Source organism: Lingula anatina, chromosome 7, assembly GCF_051362555.1.
Source record: "Lingula anatina isolate TDL-2025a chromosome 7, LinAna3.0, whole genome shotgun sequence".
NCBI lineage: Eukaryota > Metazoa > Brachiopoda > Lingulata > Lingulida > Lingulidae > Lingula > Lingula anatina.
In genome coordinates, this window is record NC_141773.1 from 16,418,568 (window position 1) to 16,438,927 (window position 20,360).

At 35.2% G+C, this 20,360-nt stretch overlaps 1 long non-coding RNA gene across 7 annotated transcripts in view; it reads right to left on the reverse strand.

The window, feature by feature from the left end:
* Positions 1-1,191: 1,191 nt before the first annotated feature.
* LOC147760814 (uncharacterized) overlaps positions 1,192-20,360 on the reverse strand; it is a 98,482-nt gene continuing 79,313 nt past the window's right edge. For 5 of the 7 annotated variants that reach the window (XR_015335344.1, XR_015335345.1, XR_015335348.1 and 2 more), the window contains one exon: positions 1,192-4,559. This is a non-coding gene — a long non-coding RNA (uncharacterized LOC147760814). The remainder of the gene's footprint in view (positions 4,560-20,360) is intronic. The other 2 variants (XR_015335346.1, XR_015335350.1) reach the window with 1 other exon arrangement.

Sequence of the window (20,360 nt, forward strand, 5' to 3'; positions counted from 1 at the left end):
GCCTGTTTATTTTTGTAATAATGATGGACACCAATATAAATCCCGTCTATCAACCTGAACACCCAACTATTCTATCTCTACAGCAGTGTTCCTTTCTAACAGCTTCCTTAGTGTCTGAACTACAAGCTACCCTTACCAAGCATTTCTCTGCCCAGTTTGATTAACAGAACCGGAGAGAGGTTGCCAATGTCTAGCAAATACACTCCTGACCCAATTACATATAAACAGAAATAAGTATAGGTCTGTTTCCGTACATCGTAATTTGCCTTATGCCTCGTCTCGTGTTGAAAGTACCTCGCTAACAGCTGATCATTACGACCACAGATTGTCACGTCTGGTATACTGAGCATATCCTTGGGTCTTCCTCCTAATGTTGTTTATCGCCATTGTTTGGGTCACTGACATCAGACCCATCTCCTTGCACACACGTGTGCGTAAGTTCGTTTGCTATAAAGCGCCTACAGTAAAAATTTAGCTCCTACTAATACGAAAAGAACACACTGAGAGCTCACAATATATCCATCCCCATGGAAAATTCGTTTTCCTTGAGATACGGCACACATCAATTCCTCCTAAATACTGTCAGTGTCATACGGGGGTGGTCTTCGGTTTGTGGTTATCTATCTATCTATATTACGGTTTAAAAAAAAAATAGCATGAGCCACCCTCCTCTAGTAGTCAGTCATCTCACTCATTTTCTTTTTTTATCCAAGGGAATATCAAGTGCCACGTACAATGTCCCAATGTTTGAGGTCTAACGTCGAATCGTATGGGAAGCAAGAAGGTTGTACTCTTTCCCAAAAAGTTTCGTCAACGCATGGTGCTGTAGATGGCTCTAAAACGTCGCGCCTCAGGGAAAGCTAGAAGGTTGTACAGTTTCTCCATGATTGATGTAATTCTGAACTATACAACCTACTACCTCAATCTGAGACACACAAACGCCATGTAGAGATCATACCACCGACCAGAGCAGTCGAGAATGGTCTTCAGCCTGACAATCACGTAGATATGGGGTCCCGTGGATCTGGTACTTGGTCCTACTATAGAAAATATACAACACGAAGACGTTCTTCCCTAACAACAGCGGCACCTAATACAACTGAAGTTGTTGGTAGCATTTCCATGACAACACTGACCCCTAGAGACGAGCTTGTGATTGACCATAAATGGGCACAAGTTCGGATCTACGGGTTTATGTGGCCTGGTACTAAACAGTTATGAAATGAAAGGTGAAAACTAAAATATACTGATGAATGTAAGTATGTTCATGCAGATTCACTTTGCACTAGATTTAATAACAATACACGTCCTTTACGCACACGCATCATATTCATTTCGAGCACGAGAATACGTACATAAGCAAGTACATGCGAAGTGTTAATATGCAGGCGTTTAATGGAATTAGCTTTTTTTCTCCTGCAGATGACTGAAGCAGAGTGTGGATGAATCAAGGGTACTGAAACTAAACGATTTGCCTAGAGTGACTGCTTCACATCTACATTTTTGAGTCGCACGATGGAGGTATTGAAAAGTGAATTAAAACTCCAGACGAAAATCAAAATTTGTTGGTCGTGTTCAACTTCAAATCAACATCATCCTTAAAATTGTCGTTTATCCACCTTTTTTGATATTTCTGAAAGGAGGGCTTTTTTAAAGCACAAAAATTTTGTTCAATTTTGGAAAAATTCTCGCAGAAGAAAGAGAAAAATGACATCATTCTAAACAGCATCCACATTAATTTGCATTCCATGCGTGAACAAACGACACGTTTTGATCTTGGGTTTGGGGGGGGGGGGGGTCGTCTCGTTTAGGGCCCGTTTCTAACTTCACATCCTTACTAATCAAAAAGGCTATGAACAACGGGTAACTATAGGCAAGACCTGTGTAAAAGCTACAAGAATTTCTACGTTAAGTAAGTAATTGAACTTCTATCCTGAATAAATTAAACAATAATCATTATAATGAAAAAATAAATCATGATGGAAATTAACTGAAGGTACTGTCAACAGTGCTTTTGCGCAATATGTGTACTAATAACTATTTTTGAAACTAAAAACGTGTTTAAAAACTAACCAATGTTACCGATATTCTAAATGCCATTCAATGTGGTAAATGATATTGAGATGTTAATGATGCATATTTCCAAGCGGTGCAAGTTTATGACAGGATTACAGGCAAAATGTCGCCATAAAGGTAAGACTATCCGTGAAAAACAATGTTACATGTTTGTTATGAAGAAAAAATTCGATTAAATAGCAATATTTCTAAAATCGTTTCTTTCACCAGTGCAGATCACGTTAAACATACGGTGTAAATTCCATGTGCCAGAATGAACTTAGGTTTAGTTCCTTTCATATTCACTACCACTACCAGCTTAAAACGATACTGTTAATATATATAGAATGTCAAATGAACTAGGAATTCTGGAGGCAGTTTGGTTAGCTGATTCATTAGTTTACTCATTCACCCACAGCACACACACGCAAGTGAATACAATTGTACCTCAAAAAGCCCACCTCTACACCACATGCACATCTATATGACTGTTTTACTGCTCTACAATAGCAAAATTATAGGTGGCAGAGGCTGGTTTCACAAAAGACCAATAACCACACAATACTTCACTCAATTGGACTACATTCAGTGTGAAATTAGACTCAAATTTTGATTAATTTCAGACCAGTTTTTTGGAGTAAAGCACTTTTGTGAAACAGGCCCCATATTTTGCCATACTTCTATGATATTGCCTGAAATGATAAGAAGAAAATATTCCTTTGTTGAATAACAATTACACCCCCCCACCTGACAGATATACAACTTTTTTGCCATACATCAATTTGTCAACAATACAACTTATCCCCTCCTCTTCAGTGATACTTAGAATAAACACAAATGATTGTGGATGGGGTAGGGGTTGAAGGGGGAGGGGGCAACTTTTTGACATGGGGAAAACTATATTACACATAAAAGGTGACTTCATATAGCTTACTATAACCATACTGGCATCAGTTTTCTACAAAAAGTTATACATAATAGTTACATATTATTTTTCTTAAACAATGGAGCCCACAAGAAAAAATCAAGGATGATAGTATGCCAATACAAAGATTACCAGAAATGCTTTTATATTTGTTGTAACAGAAAAACATTCATTAAAAAATTGCTAGGTCGAAATGCACAGTGTAAGTGCAAACTTAGTGAAAAACCCCTGCACATTTCTTTCTTTTTTGACAACAATATCACGACTTGCTAGAAAGCTTCCTTCCATATAATTCCAAATTGCTGGGTGTCAACAAGTTCTCCAGGCTCAAGATTCCAGTAAACTTCAACGGTAAGAGACAGGTATTTTTAGGTTCCAGTGGGAGACATAATTGCCATCCATTTTGCATTACCCAAGAAAATGTGTACACCAACCACTGCCTTGTTGGCCAGGAAGCTTTTTGTATTATTTCTGTACAGTCTCAAGGCCTATCATTCTGCATTTCTAAGCCTGTTCAAGATTAACCCTGTCTGCAGGAATTTTTTTTCCATAATCCAACAATTTTGTATCCAGGAACAATTTTGTTGGTGCCAATCTGCTATTTCTGCATTTCGATAAGTGTTTATAGACATTTTTCTCAAGGCCTTGTCACCATGTGCAAGCAGTCTTGCGCCAAGGTCATGCATTTGTTAAGCAGCTAGAAGACAAATTCTCCTATAAACATTGATCACAAAGTCATGCAGTGTGTTGCCTGACAATGAACAATGTACAGGCAGACAAGTTGCTGTCCATGTGATATTATCTTGTGTAACTCCATAATAATCACCTTACTCAAAGCACACTGGCACCAAAAATAGGTGATCTAGTTTAAGGGGGAAACAATATAGGTTTGACATAATTCACATTGAAAATGCACATGTTCCAGCAAATTGTATATGGCATTGAAGGGGTCCTCAGAAAATGGCGCCATTCTTTGTTTCTACCTGTGTCACTACAAAGTGTTTCTTTTTCATGAGATAAAATATACATAAATGTATCGACTTTTGTTCAAATTGTATATGCTTATTCTCTGGGAAGGAGTGAAATGCCCAGTGATTTACAGGGGAAAAAAAGAACATTTCCTAGAATTAGTCAGATGCACACAGAAATCCTTTTTCCCCCAGTCTCCTTCAAGGTCTCTCCATGCCTGTTTGTGTGTCCTGTGATCCTTCATAAAACTTACACGGTGTCTTCCCTTCATTCATTTAAAATGCAAATTCACAATAATTTACCCTATGTCAGCATGTCCTGGCAATGAGGTGTCTCTCCCTGGCTTCTACATTTCTTATCACGTCCTGGGTATCACCCTGTTTATAAATGTATATGAACACAGAGTGGACTTTGTATTTTATTACATTACTGGTAATAAGCAGCGACATGGCTAGTCAGAACCGCAGACAGCATAATCCAACATCTCCACTGGTACTTCCACTTCTCATTTTTCTCTTTTTTTTCCATCATAAAGTGCCTCTCAACAATAGGCATTCCAGTCTCTTTTAACCCTCTTCCCAAAGGTACCTATCCCTCTTCCCAAAGGTACCTATAAATACAAAAAAGAAAAGATATTTAAAATACAGGCCATACATGTATGCAAAACACAGAACTCTCAATTGAAAAATAAAAAAGCATTGAATAAAAACATGGATATGTTAGACAGTGCGAAGTCTTACTTTATAAACCATACTGTTTAGTGATGGTTAATTCTTAGAAAATGTGTTTACAGTGTAAAACATTTAAAATCTTGAAACAGTGTTACTTGCATGTGTTTGGGTGTGTGCCTGCATGTTTTATCAGGGACAGGTTGGCATTTAATTCTAAAAAGAAAGAATGAGATAAAATACTCTAGATAATGGGGCTGGATATTCAGATGGTGGACAGTGCACACAGGTTTGACTGGTAATCATCATCATCAAATCAAGAGACAACTGCGGTCTCACAGATAAAGAAGGGCAACATCATCATATAATCTGGTTAAGTAATAAATAGAGTGAGTGCCTACATCAGTGGTAGTCAGCTTCAATAGCAGTCAATTGCCAGTTTATTCTTGTATCTCCAGGTTTAATCTTAACCAAAGTGCACAGGACGGGTAACCCAGACACTTCGCTTGTCTCTCTTTCTGCCCTAGAGCCAAGTCTACATTAACTATCACCATTGTTTTCTGTCAACTCAATCCTACGTAACCTTTACCACCTACAGTTAATATACCCACAGACACAACACAGACAGCCAATCTACCTTGTGCTCAGGTATTCATACTCAGTTAACTGGAACTATGCCGTCTATCCTAGGCCTAAAGAGAACAACAATGCATTCCTTTAGATGTTAAAATACAAATTCAACTGCTGTGAAACAAAGCACTTGGGTAACACAAAGATATGCATTGCTGCAGTCTAGTATGTGTATAAACATTCCACAAGACAATATAGCATATAAAACCAAACATATCCTTTCATAAATAGCAATGCAATAATAAAGTGATGTTTGGACTCGGGCAGCCATTTTAGATACACTTTGTGTAACACAAATAACCGCATAGAAAGGGGCTTGGTTATCATTTTTTAAAAACCAAAATATGACCAAAAAAAAAAAAGAAATATATATATCAGGAAGTCAGGAATCAATTGCCCCATGCAACAAAATTGTATAATATTTCATGGTCCTACTATAATATTATCCTTGAAAACTTTAGAAAAGAAATAGTAAGATGGAACTAACAAATGGCTCACTACTTCAAAATAATTCCTGGACATTAGTTGATCAAACACCTGGCACTTCAGTGATCAAGTCCTTTGTTCTGCCTCCTAAATGGTCAACAATTTACTTATGTGCTAGGAAAAAATATCCCCGAAATGCCTTGTTCTCAGCTCTATGATTGAACTTATCTCAATATGAAATAATCACTTGAAAAAAAGCTCCAAATATATTCCAAACATCCCTTGAACAAAAAACACGAAAAATCTGTGCGAACACCTGCGCGGCGTGTCTTTATGATACGCCATGATGCCACGCACGTTCCACCCGGGAACATCCGGGCAAGCAACATCATGAATGCATCATGTTAAATCTTCAAACTAGATGCTAAACGAAATGCAACTAAGCTCTAGCACAAGTCCCTAGTCTTTTGGAACTCATAGTCCAAACTCCCCCACAGTACCTGCTGCACTCTTTCCACTGCACGGCGTTTCATCCATTTGAGCCTAGTTGGTACCAAGAGGGTTAGAGAAGTTGGCATGTTCACTGTCGTCTCTGATCAGTAAAGGTTTTCAGACAAGAAAAGGTGGTTCAAAATGACTGCGCCTGCGCCGTACTCTCTAACCCATTGCCAGACCTGAACACGTCATACCTGAATACATTTCACTCTCTATATCCCCGTCACATGCTACTAATTTCTTTCATTAATGATGCAACTTCAATATAACGTCATACAGTGAAGGCCTTAAATTATATATTGTCTAATGATTGTGTCTGTACTAGTTCCTTTCAACACCACCTCGAGCATCATCAACATAACTGTATTCAAAATGGTGGAATCTTAAATCTAGTCACACACCCTTCCGCCATATTGCCACTTGGCTTTCTTGACTTGTTTAAACACTGCACATACCCGTCTGGTGTTCTGATTAAGATTCCGTTATCAAAGGGAGCATATCTGGTACTCGTATCTAAATCAGACAGCTTTATTCTTTTTTTAAAACAAAATCTGTAAACATGCTGCATTTTACCACATAAATACGTTCGTCTATTCTTTGTTCTCGCTTCCATGTGCTCGCGAGAGAAACACACCAGTTAACTGAGACACATTGTTCAAATGCTGGCTCTGATCCAAATCTAGGTTGCCCCTTTCCCTCCTTAAGCTCTTAATGTCTTATATGAGTACCCAATGTAATGTTTAATCATCTATCTCTTCAAGACAAGTTACAGCGGCAAGGTCAGCTCTAATCAGGATGGAAACTCAATGAGCATGTCTAAGACGCCATCTTGGATATCACACCGGCTACATGAAAAAGCATGCAAGGAATGCCTTCCTTTTAATGGTACCAAGCCTGCCCCATTTTATTACGTCAAAGAAATGAACAACTTGTTCAACGGAAGGAGCTTAATATTTTAGAAAATATTTCTCCAATCCACTAAACAAGTGCACATGCCACAACCAAGGCAGGTCACTTGTAACCCCTGCACGGCTGTGGAACTGCAGTGGCAGCACAAAGCCCTCACCCCTACTTTAACTGTAAAAACACCATTTCCCAGGTTATCATTTTAAATCCAGTCTCCAGCCTGCCTGTCATTTTAATCGCATAATGTTACTCCATGACTGGGTCACGTCTGCTGCCTTGGGAGGCAGTCTACAATCAAATATACATATAACTTCAAGCAAAACCTTACCTGCGCTGATAAAAAAGGTTATTATGCCAGGTTCCTCACACAAAGACATTGATAGAGCACACTCAGGAGAGAACATGCTCAGAAATCTAATATGTTCATAGACTAGCCCGCAGTTAAGATGCACGGCCTTCCTATTGGCTTAAAGAACTTGATTCTATTAGGTCATCTTAGTTGTTTGTGCTTCGCATGGTATGTGAAGTGAGAACCCTTGCCTGCACTTTCTATAACTAACCATTCCTTATGCCTTTTGGCACCATATTTCGTATCAACTCTGCAGGGACAACTGGCCTTTATGTTTCCGCAAAATTTAAAATCTTTAAATTTAACATCTTTCAAAACAATACTCAAAAATGCATAAAAGTTACCCAAACTATGACATAAAATGAATATATTTTCAATTCAATGAACAAAAGGTATAGCATTGTGTGAATACAGTTGTTGTATTAAGCTTAAGTGGCACGAAAACCAGCCAAACCTTGATCCCAGTTAAGAAAAAATAACAAGGGCCAGACAGACATAAAGGTAATATAAAGATAACATAAAGGTAATATTCTAACTTAAAGCTCCTGCAATAAAAGCTAACCAAATACTATCAAACAAAAGTAACAGCTTAATGTAATGTAACAGACTGTAAAACGAACATTTCATTTGCTGTAAAGAAACACTATGAAGTCAGGGCCCTTTAGGTACAAATAAGCCTCCCCCCTACTGACAGCAGACCAGGATTTCCCCTAAGGCCCCCCAGCAACTGTTGTGAACTACTAGACAACACACGTTTGCTTGAATCAGTTATACTCTGATGATAACAGAACAGTAGCAATGACAGTGGTAGTTAAATATGTTGAATACAAGGGATTCTCACAGCATAATTCCAAAGCAAAAGAAAATTTACAAAAATTAGTCACAGTTGTATGTGAACATATAACCACCAGGGAACATCCAAGCAAACAACATCATGAATGCATCATGCTAAATCTTCAAACTAGATACCAAGCAAAATCCAACTAAGCTCTAGAACAAGTCCTCACCCACAATTACATTTTCATAAAACAAATATTCTTCAGACTTCAAATGTGACCATACTTCATAAATCTGTAACAATATAAGTGTTATAATTTTCTATCAAAACCTTATTATATCAACCAATCACCAGACAGGCACACACTCACACATGTATGCGCACACACACACACGTGCATGCAAGTACACACACAGACTCCAATACCAAAGCTTAAGGGCACTGGATGTCTGTATGTTCATACTGAAAAATCAGCATATCACTTTTAAACTACTTAAAAGTGGCCAATGGGAAGGGTCAGTGCATATTAAGTTGCTGTAACTAGCTAGCTCAAATTTGTGCTAAATTATCATAAAGCAATAATTTATTTCCTTATAGAGCAACAATGCCCATCTTGCTCACCAACCATTGTACCTTGTCCTATATAGCAAAGAAAAATATATTTATTTGAAAAATTCTTATATGATAATTCTGTAAGATCAATAAGTTTGATGAAGATTTCAGTGATCTTCAATTTTACCATAGCCTTCATATTTTATCCTATGATCAGAATGCCTGATAAATAATGCCTTCTTGGTACCATTGCAATGCTCCATTCATGTCTGAATTGGCCACCAGATGGGGGCACCATCTAGTTTCCTCTTTGCTATTGGATCATCAGTTCCAATATACATCATCAGTGTGTGACACTTCTTGAAGACTGCCTTCATACTTTACACTGATATTCAAAAGCATTAAGTAAACCAACCTTCTCCCAATCCCTTATAACATGCTCTTCCAAAACACAAAGTTTAATCTATTACAACAATTATACGACAATAGCACATATGACAAATGCCTATCTATATATAATTAGCTACTGCATAAAATTTGTGTGAATTTGAACAAAAAAGTTAAAAATAAAAGTCCTTCCTCCAGGTAAAATAAGCCAGCAATGTGGGCCAGTCATTGCAACAAACTGCCAGCAATGAGGAGGGAACCATGGAAATGGGTAGAGACACCATGTCCTCCAAAACAACCAGCAATGAAAAGGGAACCATGGTCATGAGTGGACACACCTTGCCCTGTACCCCCAGTGGGGAGAGAGCCATGGAAATGGGTGGAGGTCCTCCAAAACTACCAGCAGAGAGGAAGGAACCATGGCCATCAGTAGACAAACAATGTTCTCCAAAACAAACTGGGATCAATTTCACAAAAGATCTCTACTCCCCCCCCCCCCCACCACCCCAAAAATAAAATAAAATAAAACTAAATTAAATTAAATTGAAAAAAAAGACCACAATAAGTGTACTTCATCCAAAGCAGCAGTAGTCTGCTGAGATATTGTGCACATTTTATAGCAGGGGCTATATTAATACAGATCTATTTTGAACCAAATGATTGGTTCACAAATTAAGACCCATTTTCAGGCTATAGTTCTTCAGTGAAACCAAACCCTGCAGTGAGGAAGGAACTAGGACCATGGGTAGAGAAACCATGTTTTTCATAGCCACAAGCAGTGAGAGGAATCCAGAGCTATGTTAAGAGGAGCCATTTTAAACAAAATTGAAACATGTTTTTGAAAAGCCTGTCCACAGTTTCCATAAAAAATATAATGTAGAAAAATAAAGACAATACAAAAGTAATTTAGCAAGGTACTGTAACAGCCTTCTTACAAAACAGCAGTCTTTTATTTTTCAGACAAATCAAAAAATATTCTTTCCCAATACCTAAAACCAACTCCAATGACAAAAATATGCTTAATTTTACACAAAAGCACTGCCATTGCTTCAGATTGCCATGCAATTAATTTAGCAGAAACCTAGCACGCTTAATCTTGTACTGGGCATCAAGGTCTACCCATATAACAAACTAACAATGGTTATCTAAAATACATTTTAAGAAGTTCCAGAACATGACATGCTTATTCAAGGACTTAAATACTTAATGGCTGTCTGGCCCAAACCTTGGATAACAAATGTGTAAAATAGCACTCAAGCAGTAATGACTTTCTTGCCATATCCAAGATCACAGGGTACAGACTTTTCAACTCAAATTTATTCTTTCTCTCTCAAAAATTCTGCCCTCGATAGTACTTAAGGGTTATTCACATTCAGTAGTGAACTGTAGATGAAACCTGAACACATTAAACCTTAGTGATGTGGAGTTGCCTGATATACCTGCAGCAAACAGACCAAAACCAACACAATGGCAGAATGCAGCTTGGACAAGTTCTTATTTTCCTAATCTTTATAATCCTTGATGATGCTTCTTATCCAGACTAAGGGCCAATATGCCACCAGTGCTGCTCCCTATACTTTTTAGCAATATTGTTCATAAATCGATAAGCAATAGATCTCACTGAATTATTCAGAATTTACAAAAAAAAAAAAAAAAAAAAAAAAAAAAAAAAATCTTCAAAGAATAAAGCTAGTTCGTCAACTTAAATGAAACAATATGTCCATACTGAGGGGAATTGCTGGGATTGTTGGCCAACTGGACACCAGGTGGGGGCACTGTCCAACTAACAAAACAATGATGACCAATTTTCCACTTGGCTGATATTTCTTGCTTATGCAGAGTAAACCTGTCTCAACCATAGTGGACCACAGGTCATGATCACTGAACTGGCATACTGAAACCTTACCCTGCTGCATAAGAAAGCACTGGCCAACTTTTCTTCATTAAACCCACCTACCGAGCAAGACAAGTCTTTGGCATATGAACCACAAGCGTTAAGAGTCCAGCAGAGCATGCCTAATTTTTGTCACGAAGAAATGCCCTCACTTCCTTCTCTGTTTGCATGCTTCATAATTGATTAGGTCAAAAGAAAGAAAGATTCAATATGTAGTACAATGAAATGGCAAAAATCACATTTTATGTTCTGTGAGGGCCCTGTAGACAGACCTTTTGACCTTGGTAATGATAATAAACTCTAACATAACTATGAACAAAGCCAGGAAATATGTTGCGCCTTCTTAACATTTAATGTATAAATACGACTGCCAATTCATTTACAAACAATTTATTGCATTTTTCACAAGATATAGCTTTTGTTTTTCAGTCTCAGTTTATTATTAATAACAAAATACCTTGGCAATTTCAAGGGAAAAAAGATAAACATGTGCAATTCACAGGACAAATTTCGAGAAATGGCTTCATGTCCACTTCCAAAATTTCAAGACAATTTATTGTCTTGAAATTATGATTTTTTTTTTATCTTAACCACATAATGAACTTCCAACACATATCTGGATTAAAATCATACTTCAGGATTATTCCTTTCAACATGGTTTTGCAACCAGACACAAGTGTTTTAAAAGACTTGTTTCGTCTCTATCTTGAATGCTTAAAAATCCCTAAAATGTACCTATTAAAATGATTTCTATAGGTAAAATAAAGCTGTAGATCCATTTTAACTCTACCACTTTCAATTAATTTTTTCTTAGAATTTCCCATGCATTGTTGTCATTTTTTTTTAAATAACATTATAATCAAAATTATTCCCAAATGTGGAAAAAATGTATTTGCAAATTATAATAAAAACATTCCAAATCAAAGGTATATAATATGTACATCAAATGAGTAGCACATTACAAAATTCACTTAATTCACATCAATCAAAGCAGATTATTATCACTTTTTCTATATAATAAAATATATTCCAAGTATTTTATTTCCTCATATGATATTCATCATGTAGCTTAGTTTGAGAATTTTATTCAAATTTTATATAAATAAGACATAAGACTAAACAGATAATTGCAAATGGAGAGCATTTCTGGAAGTGAAAGAGATCTATCTTACTCACTGATACAGCATCAAGTAACACAAGATAAGCCTAGCCTAAATTTTAGTATAAAAGCTGTCTGGGTATTCAGAGAATGTTATGGCAAGATCCCACACCTGCTAAAGAAGGGAAATAACTTGGCATCAATCTCAGCACACACAGAGACATTGATTAGGTCTGAACAGAGTGCCAGACTGCAGACACACAGAACTTAAAGCTATGTTTAAGTAGAGACAGACCCAAGAGGTCTTCTCCGTGTCCCAATGGATGCTGGAAGTTTTCAAAGTCACCTCTTAGTCAGAAAGTACGACGATACTGTTAAGTTTCCACAGCAACAGTGCCTGCTACTTCATAAACCAGGAAACAAGTGGATTATCAAACAAAATGCAACTGAAGACTAGAGATACGGTCAAATCATTTTTCGTGATGGAAAAGAAGAAAAAACCACAAATAAGGATAAAATCTTGACTCTATCATTCAAATACAGTAAATATGTATTTAAGCTGCTGATTTTCAAAGTATAATTACTTGAATTTCATAAATTATTTGGACATATCCAAAAACAGCTACAAAGATTATTTATTAAACTGCTGTGGTGCAAACAGAAAAATCTGAGCAAATCATTTTCTTTCATATCATTAAATAATAATAATAAGCTATTAAAATATTTTTCCATCTGATCTAAGGGTATAGCAATTCTATAAAACATTTTTAAAGATCATTTCACTTGCATTTGCATTTAAAAGTCAGGACAATTTTGGTTTGAAATATATGTAAAAATAAATATAGTTTCAGCTAAGCAATAACCATTGATACTAAACAAATCACATAGCCTTCTTTATTATGACTAAAAACATATTCTTTTTTATTAGTTTAACATGAAATGAGTACAAAAAAAAAAAAATCTGGCAATATGATAACCAAGTTGGGGGCGCAAGACCTGTTTTTAAGATAAAACTTTCCATGACCAAATTCTCACTCATGGTTTCCATCCTAGTCTCTATCTTCTTGATGTTGAGAAGCAGTTTCCTAGATAAGGAAAATCATTGTCTGGGAATTTTGGATTCTATCCCAGGAAAAAAAAAAAGATGTAGGAGTCTATCCAATCCATCAGTCTGGCATGCCTTGATGTATTCTCAGGAACATGCTCTCAGCTATGTCATCACATGCAACAAGGAAAAAGGTGCTTTTCTCAAATTAGTTTGGTCATTTTCCTTTCTTCAAATTTAATGTTTCTGAATAGCACCAGTCTTAATATTGGTATGAAATTATTTCAACAAAATATTTGCCAAAAAATTATTATAATAATTATTATAATTGTTTGCTGCTGCATCTTGTTTTTAACTTATTTAAGCAACTTTAAAATGTTTAAAAGAAATATTTAAGTTGTATTTATTTTCACTTTGCATCTTATTTTTTATTTTTCATTTCAATACATATACTCAAACACTTATTCTAAATTAATTTTATATTCAATTAAATCATGAAGTTTGTCAGCTTTTAAAGTAAAGCTTTTCTTATTAACAATGTTATTCCAACCAATTGTCAAAAATGTATGTTTTAAAACAGATAAAATTAAGAACAAAATAAATTAAATAAAAAGAAAAGAAAAACTGCATCAGACAGACAGAACTCCCAGACAAAACTGTGGTGCTATCCTTTAGCCAAACTAATAGGTTTACACTTAGTTACAGCATAATCACACAGGTATCTCACTGTTACATCATAATTACAGGCTTAGTTATGTAACATGTGGTCACAGCAATTTACCCAAGCAGTTTACATACACAGTCTGTTAAGTGCATTAGATCTCCATAGTTCACCCACTGTTACACCATAATTGCAGTGACTTTAAGTGGATTACTCTGGTTTGTGTGATAATTACAGGGTAAGCTGTGTAATCTGTGGTCAGAGTAATTACTTTAAAGAGGTCTTCTCCTCCCACCTGGTCCTTGAGCTCACAGACCCATAAAGCACAGAGTGGCTAGGGAGGAGGAGGAGAACCAGACACGGGGCTGGTCAGGAACAGAAGTAAACATTTAAAGATACTGGTTTTCTTTTTCATTCAATTGATTAATTTACTAAGTTATTTACTTATTTATCAAACATAGACATGTCAGAGAGATTATGGAAAAAATAGATAAATAAATAAGTAAACAAGAATGCTAATGCATGCTCTATTTGGATCTGAAGCTCAGAGGTAAAAAAAAAACTATTATATCTATGCTCCCCAGTTTTCTGCTCTTTAAATTTGAATTTCTTTATTCTATCACCAAATCACAAAATAGGTACAAGAGTCAAATAGTTGCATTATTAAGTCTACCAAGTGAGATCTTCACAGGTCAAAACACAGCTATGCCCAAAGATTTCCGCTTTGTAAATAGTCAAAGGTCACAGGTAGTAGTGGACAGACATCTTGGTACAGTTTTATCATTAAAATCAGCTAAGCTGAAATAAAGTAACTCTGCTATTTAAAAACTGATTATTAACTGATCATATTCTTACATGTGATTCCCTTCTTTATAAATTAATCATATCCTTAAAGTTTTTGAAACATATTTCAGTCTGCTGTATCTATTAAAACTCTTTTAATCCACATCCAAATTTTTTCCTTATTTAACATGTTATTGCACCCACCTAGCAAAATCAAAATTTAAGTATTAAAGGTCTGTCATCATTTTAATAAAAAAAAAAAAATTGGTGCATGTGAGTATCTTATTTTAAGTATTTTTCTTGTTAGATTTCTCTTTTGACACAGTAGTCAACAAGAAATAGATATATAGGTCATTTGGTTAAGGTGTTTGTTATCTTCCTCTGCACTTGTGTAAGTCTTACGAAACAATGTTTTTCTCTTTGCCAAGATTGTGTCTGGATGTTATAAAGGAATCATCATAAAATGGATATAATTAAGGTAAATATTTTGCTAGTTGGAACAATTTGAATTTTTTTTCACTTTGTTTAAGCTTCATGGCATTTAGGTTTGATTCATAGTCATTTATTCATTCATCCAACTAATCATTTCATTAAATAATTATTTAATTATTAATGCATTAAGTAATTTATCATTTAATAATCTATTTACTCACTTCAATTTTTTTCCATTTTGAACCACTATTTTTAGGTTAACAAACTTGATCACACACACACAAAATTAAAGAATATTATTTTTTAAATGTGTAATAGTGAAGCTTTGTCAAATAAGCTATTTTCTATAAGATGTGGTCCTTGGAGTTGGGGGTGTGAATAGGTATCTGAACTAAACACAAATGTATTTTTGACAAATGCAGAGAAGATATTTGTTGTTATTGTGGTTGAGTAGTCCCCTGATTTAGTTAAGAAAATAATGGCTAGAATTATTAGAATTATTATTCTAAATGGAGTCCAGAAATGATATTATCTGGAATAATTTCAATAATTATTTCATACAGTTTATTATCACTTAATTTATTATCAGAAATGATATTATCTGGAATCATTTCAATAATTATTTCATACAGTTTATCACTTAATTTATGCTCTCTCTTTTTTTTATTTCAAGTTCAGAGTAAAATAAGATAAATCAGTTAATGTAGTAGTCCAAATATAAACTGCTGTGCCTGTTTTATTACAAGAAAGAGATAGCTAATACTTCAGACGCATATTAACTTTTATTTTGTGGACTGCCATAGATTTATCTTATAGTACAGTAGACTAAATTTCATTAAAAGAATTAAACCCCTGGAAATAATTTGAAACAGAAGACAATATTAGGAGACAACAATATCCACTAACAGATGTGTACCCACTAACTTTTCACCAGCATCAAGTTAACTTATAAATATTTAGGAATTTACTGCACTTCTATCACATCAAGGGTATATATATTCAAGCACACATTTCAAAGGAGGTTTTGTTAATATATACAACTCTAACCTCCTTTTCCACTTTAATCATTATTTGATGAAAATTAAGCTAACAATAAACACACATTTCCCCTCTCTGCTGAATATTCTAGTAACCAAAAAGTATTAAAAGCTTTCTTTAAGACACTGACTAACAACAAATCTTATATATCTACAAAACCTCACCTGTGTATATACAACAGACAGAGCTAGCCCAAATATTGCTGTGACCAAATAAATTCAAAAGTAGTAACCGGCATCAAATTCCTCCCAACTTAAGTGAACCTCAGTAAACATCCCATCCCACTGCAGGACTATCTTATGAATCACGCACTGCAAACTACACACCCATTGGTTAGAATATCAACAGACTTTCAAATATCAGCCAATGATATGAAGGTTTCCTACAGAGCAGGTGATGTAATAGAGCAGCTTGTGCGCCATGCTTGCTGTTACAAATACAAAATTTGGTGGAGAATTCAAATGTGTCTACAAAATACAAGTACAGTCAAATATTTTGCTGGAGACCTGTTTCATCTGCATAAATGCAAAAGTAAGTCCAGACAAAGTGCCAAAAAGAAACAATGAAAATCAGATTCACGATTAAAAAAAAAAAAAAAAATTAAAAATCAATCAAAATCAAATATTTCACAAGAAGCAAACCAATCAAAAATTAATATTTTATCAATATTAGGCAAATGAATGACAGAATTTGATTTGCAATTCATAAGTAAAAACATCCTCATCCACCTCATGTAAAAAAAAAATACACGTGCAGTTCTCCCCCTTCCTCCCCACCCCTCTTTCTGTGACTCATAGAAAAATACGAGAGGCAAATCAGAGATGAGAAAATATCATTAAGTGAACATGTTCCAAGCCCTGTGTACCTCCCCGTGGCTTCTCTGCAGGTGCTCTCTATTTGAACCCGATGTGTTCCCTGTGTGAACTCTGTAGAAACACATGCAGTAAAAGGAGAGTGGACAGACCTTCTCTGCCAAACTCCTACATGCAACTACTAAAAACAGAACACATGGGGGTACACTTCTGTATAACATGGTGCAAATTGGAATTCTATGTCATTTACACAGACATACTCTTTTATGTTGCATGTTCTGATATGTTTTTTTTTCTTTACAAATCCTTTTGTTTTTGCATTTTTTAATTCAAACAGTGTATCAGTAGTTCATCAAGCAAATGATGTCAGAAACAAAATACATTTAAAACTATAAATCTTCAAGAACCAAAATGCAGAAAAAAAGTTCATGTTATGCACTGAATCATTCAAACAATATTTTAATTTCAACAGAGAGAGAGAGAGAGAGAGAGAGAGAGAGAGAGAGAGAGAGACTATTACTAGACATAAATCAGGAGGAAGTATTAATGGGTACTTCAACACCCACAGGCATGCATGGTGAACCACAGTCCCACTTACTCTGGACATTTCTCTAACCAAAGTGCTTTAGATGTTTCTCTCAGAAAGCTTCTCCAATTTGTCCCATTCCATGTCTTAAACTGCACTGGGACCCTTATGATTTCATGCAGCTTTGATTAAAATTGGTTAGATATTCCATGATTTTAAATCATTATAGATGTGGTAATTGATAATAAATAAACTAATTAATTAATTAAGTAAATTAAATAAATAAAATAATTAAATAAAATGCAGCTGATAGGAAAATTATGCTTTCCGCAAGTGAAAACTTTAGTGATATATTGTCATTTTTTTTTCAAAGGGTGTAACAAGCCATTGGGTTTTAAACAAAGACTTTCTACATTGAAAAAGGATGATTTAAGGAAAGACAGATTTTGTATACAACCATTTCTTTAAAGTGCAATGCACATATCCCCACAGCATATAGGCCAACTGTTTCCTCGTCAGGTATCTGCAAAATACCCACACCAGAATGGGTAAAATCAATTTGCTTTTTTGGAAAGAGGAGAGTGAAAGCCACATTTTTTAATCTTCTTATGCTAGTAATCCAACCCTGGGCATATTTGCTTACTAAAGAAAACTGATCAAATATTGAGATTAAATAAAGCGAATAGTCTGGGGAGAAGCAGTTCATTTTACCTGAAGACTTCTCGACTTCAGACTGTGCACTTCCCTATGCCAGGCAAGCTGACCTACAAACCCAGACATGTACAGTTATACAACAATTAAATTAACATGCATTAATCAAACTCTATAGAGCTTATGGCGATGTGTCTGGGGGAATTCCCTGAGCACATGTACAGTCCAATTATACCATTAGTCTTACTGCCTTTTACAAGGGCGTGGTTCAACAAAACAATAATCAATCTTTCTTCATACTGAAACCACAAGAAAATACAACATACAGTGAGTATTAAAACTGCCAATCCTAGCTTATCATTGTGATTTTTAACCCTGCTACATACACATGCCCAGCATTACAGCTACAGAAGTTTATCATCTGCAAATGCTTATTTTTTTTTCAAATTTAATTCCTGTTTCAGCTACCTTTCTCCTAAAACAGGCCCAAATATTACATTTTCAATTTGAGTAAAATTTCAAAATCAACTAACATAATAAACCGAATATCATTACATACTTAGCCTACCACCATCACACGTATGTACTATAAAAAATCTGATCTCTCCCCATACACAGGTAAGGCGGGTGATACACACAATGGCGGATGGTAAATCCCTCTGTGAATGTGGTGGCCGCAGACTGACCCTGGTCAATGGCTGCATGGCCAGTGTCTATCCACGTAAACACAATACACGCCACCTTGCCACAATATGTGCTGGCATCCACAACTCACTCAGGAAAGGGGAACCTAGGTTCACACAGGGCAGGGTTAAAATGTATATCATTCTTTGAAAGTCTCAAAAAGATGTTGGTTTTAATGATAAGGATTAAAAGGGGAAAAGAAACTCTTTGAAAATACTTCAATAAGTGCTTGCATCCACAATTTAGTAGGGAATTAACACCCTGAATTTATATTTGGCAAGATGGAAAAAATGATAGTAAATAATAAAAAGGCATTTAATATTTAAAAAAAAGGCAAAAACACTTATTACACTTTGTTATGTTTGTTGTTTGTGCTGGGATTTATGATTTATTGCGAAATAAAGCACACTGGGTTTACACATGTCCATGATAAAAGCATACTTTTTCATGGTTGAAACAAGAAGAACATATATTGGGGGGGGGGAGATAATACTTTTCTGTATATCATCATTCATGTATGTAAAAATACAAAACTGAGTAATTTGTTCCATTGGGTGCTTGTATGAGTAACAGAAATAAGCCAGTGAAGGGCTACCCATTATGACAGAACTAGGGAGCTGAATTTTAATTATTAATGTAGTTAATTTACATGGGTGAATGTTGTACAAACTGAAAATCCTGAAACATTGCTTGCAATTTCTCATCTCTATAGTGAAAAGAAAAAAACCTCAAAATGAAGACTGAAAATCCTGAAATCAGTACTAATCCTGAAAACTTTCACCCACAAATTGATCATGTATTTTCCAGTTCAGAAAGCATGAAAACATCTAACAATAAAAAATATGAAGAAAATATTTAAACCATTTGCCAAAATATGTGAAGCAAAAAAAATTAACCTTATAATAAATGGAAATATATAGTTAGTAAGAAGATCAATTAAAATAATGAAAGGGATATTTTTCAAATTTTGGAGTGAGTTTTCTATTTTATTCCTAATTAGCAACAACACAGTTGACAATGCTTTCAGAGGTAGGCTATGAACACTGCCCACCCCCTACTCTTTCTATTCTGTCTGAGGCTGGTTTTACTAAATAACTACAGGCCTTAAGCTCCTAGATTCTGTAAAATATTTCTTTTTTAAACAAGTCTCATTTTAATCATCTTTCTTCTTTTTGCTTGGGAACCACACTTCATAGCATGTTCAGTTTAACATCAGAAATGGAATTAAAAATCAAAGAAACTGTCCGGCTAGCTGAAAGCATGTTCTAAATTTTTTTAATGCAACTTTTTTTTTCAAATTACAACTTTTAATCATCAGAACATACCTTTTCTCTAAAATTACACTTTTTTTTGAGTAATTGTAACTAGTGCTTAAAATTTCAAAACAATGCGCTGGCTATTACTGCCATTGCAAACCAGACACTAGCAAACAAGGTGGCTTAAAGAGCTTTTTTTTTTCATGATTCACCTGACTGATACAGAAAGATTATGAGGTTGGAAATTTTACAAAGTAGAAAAATAAAATGCAGAAATGTGATGCATAAACCATACTTTTTACTGACTTGTCAGAATACTGATCAGATGAATTTTTCACC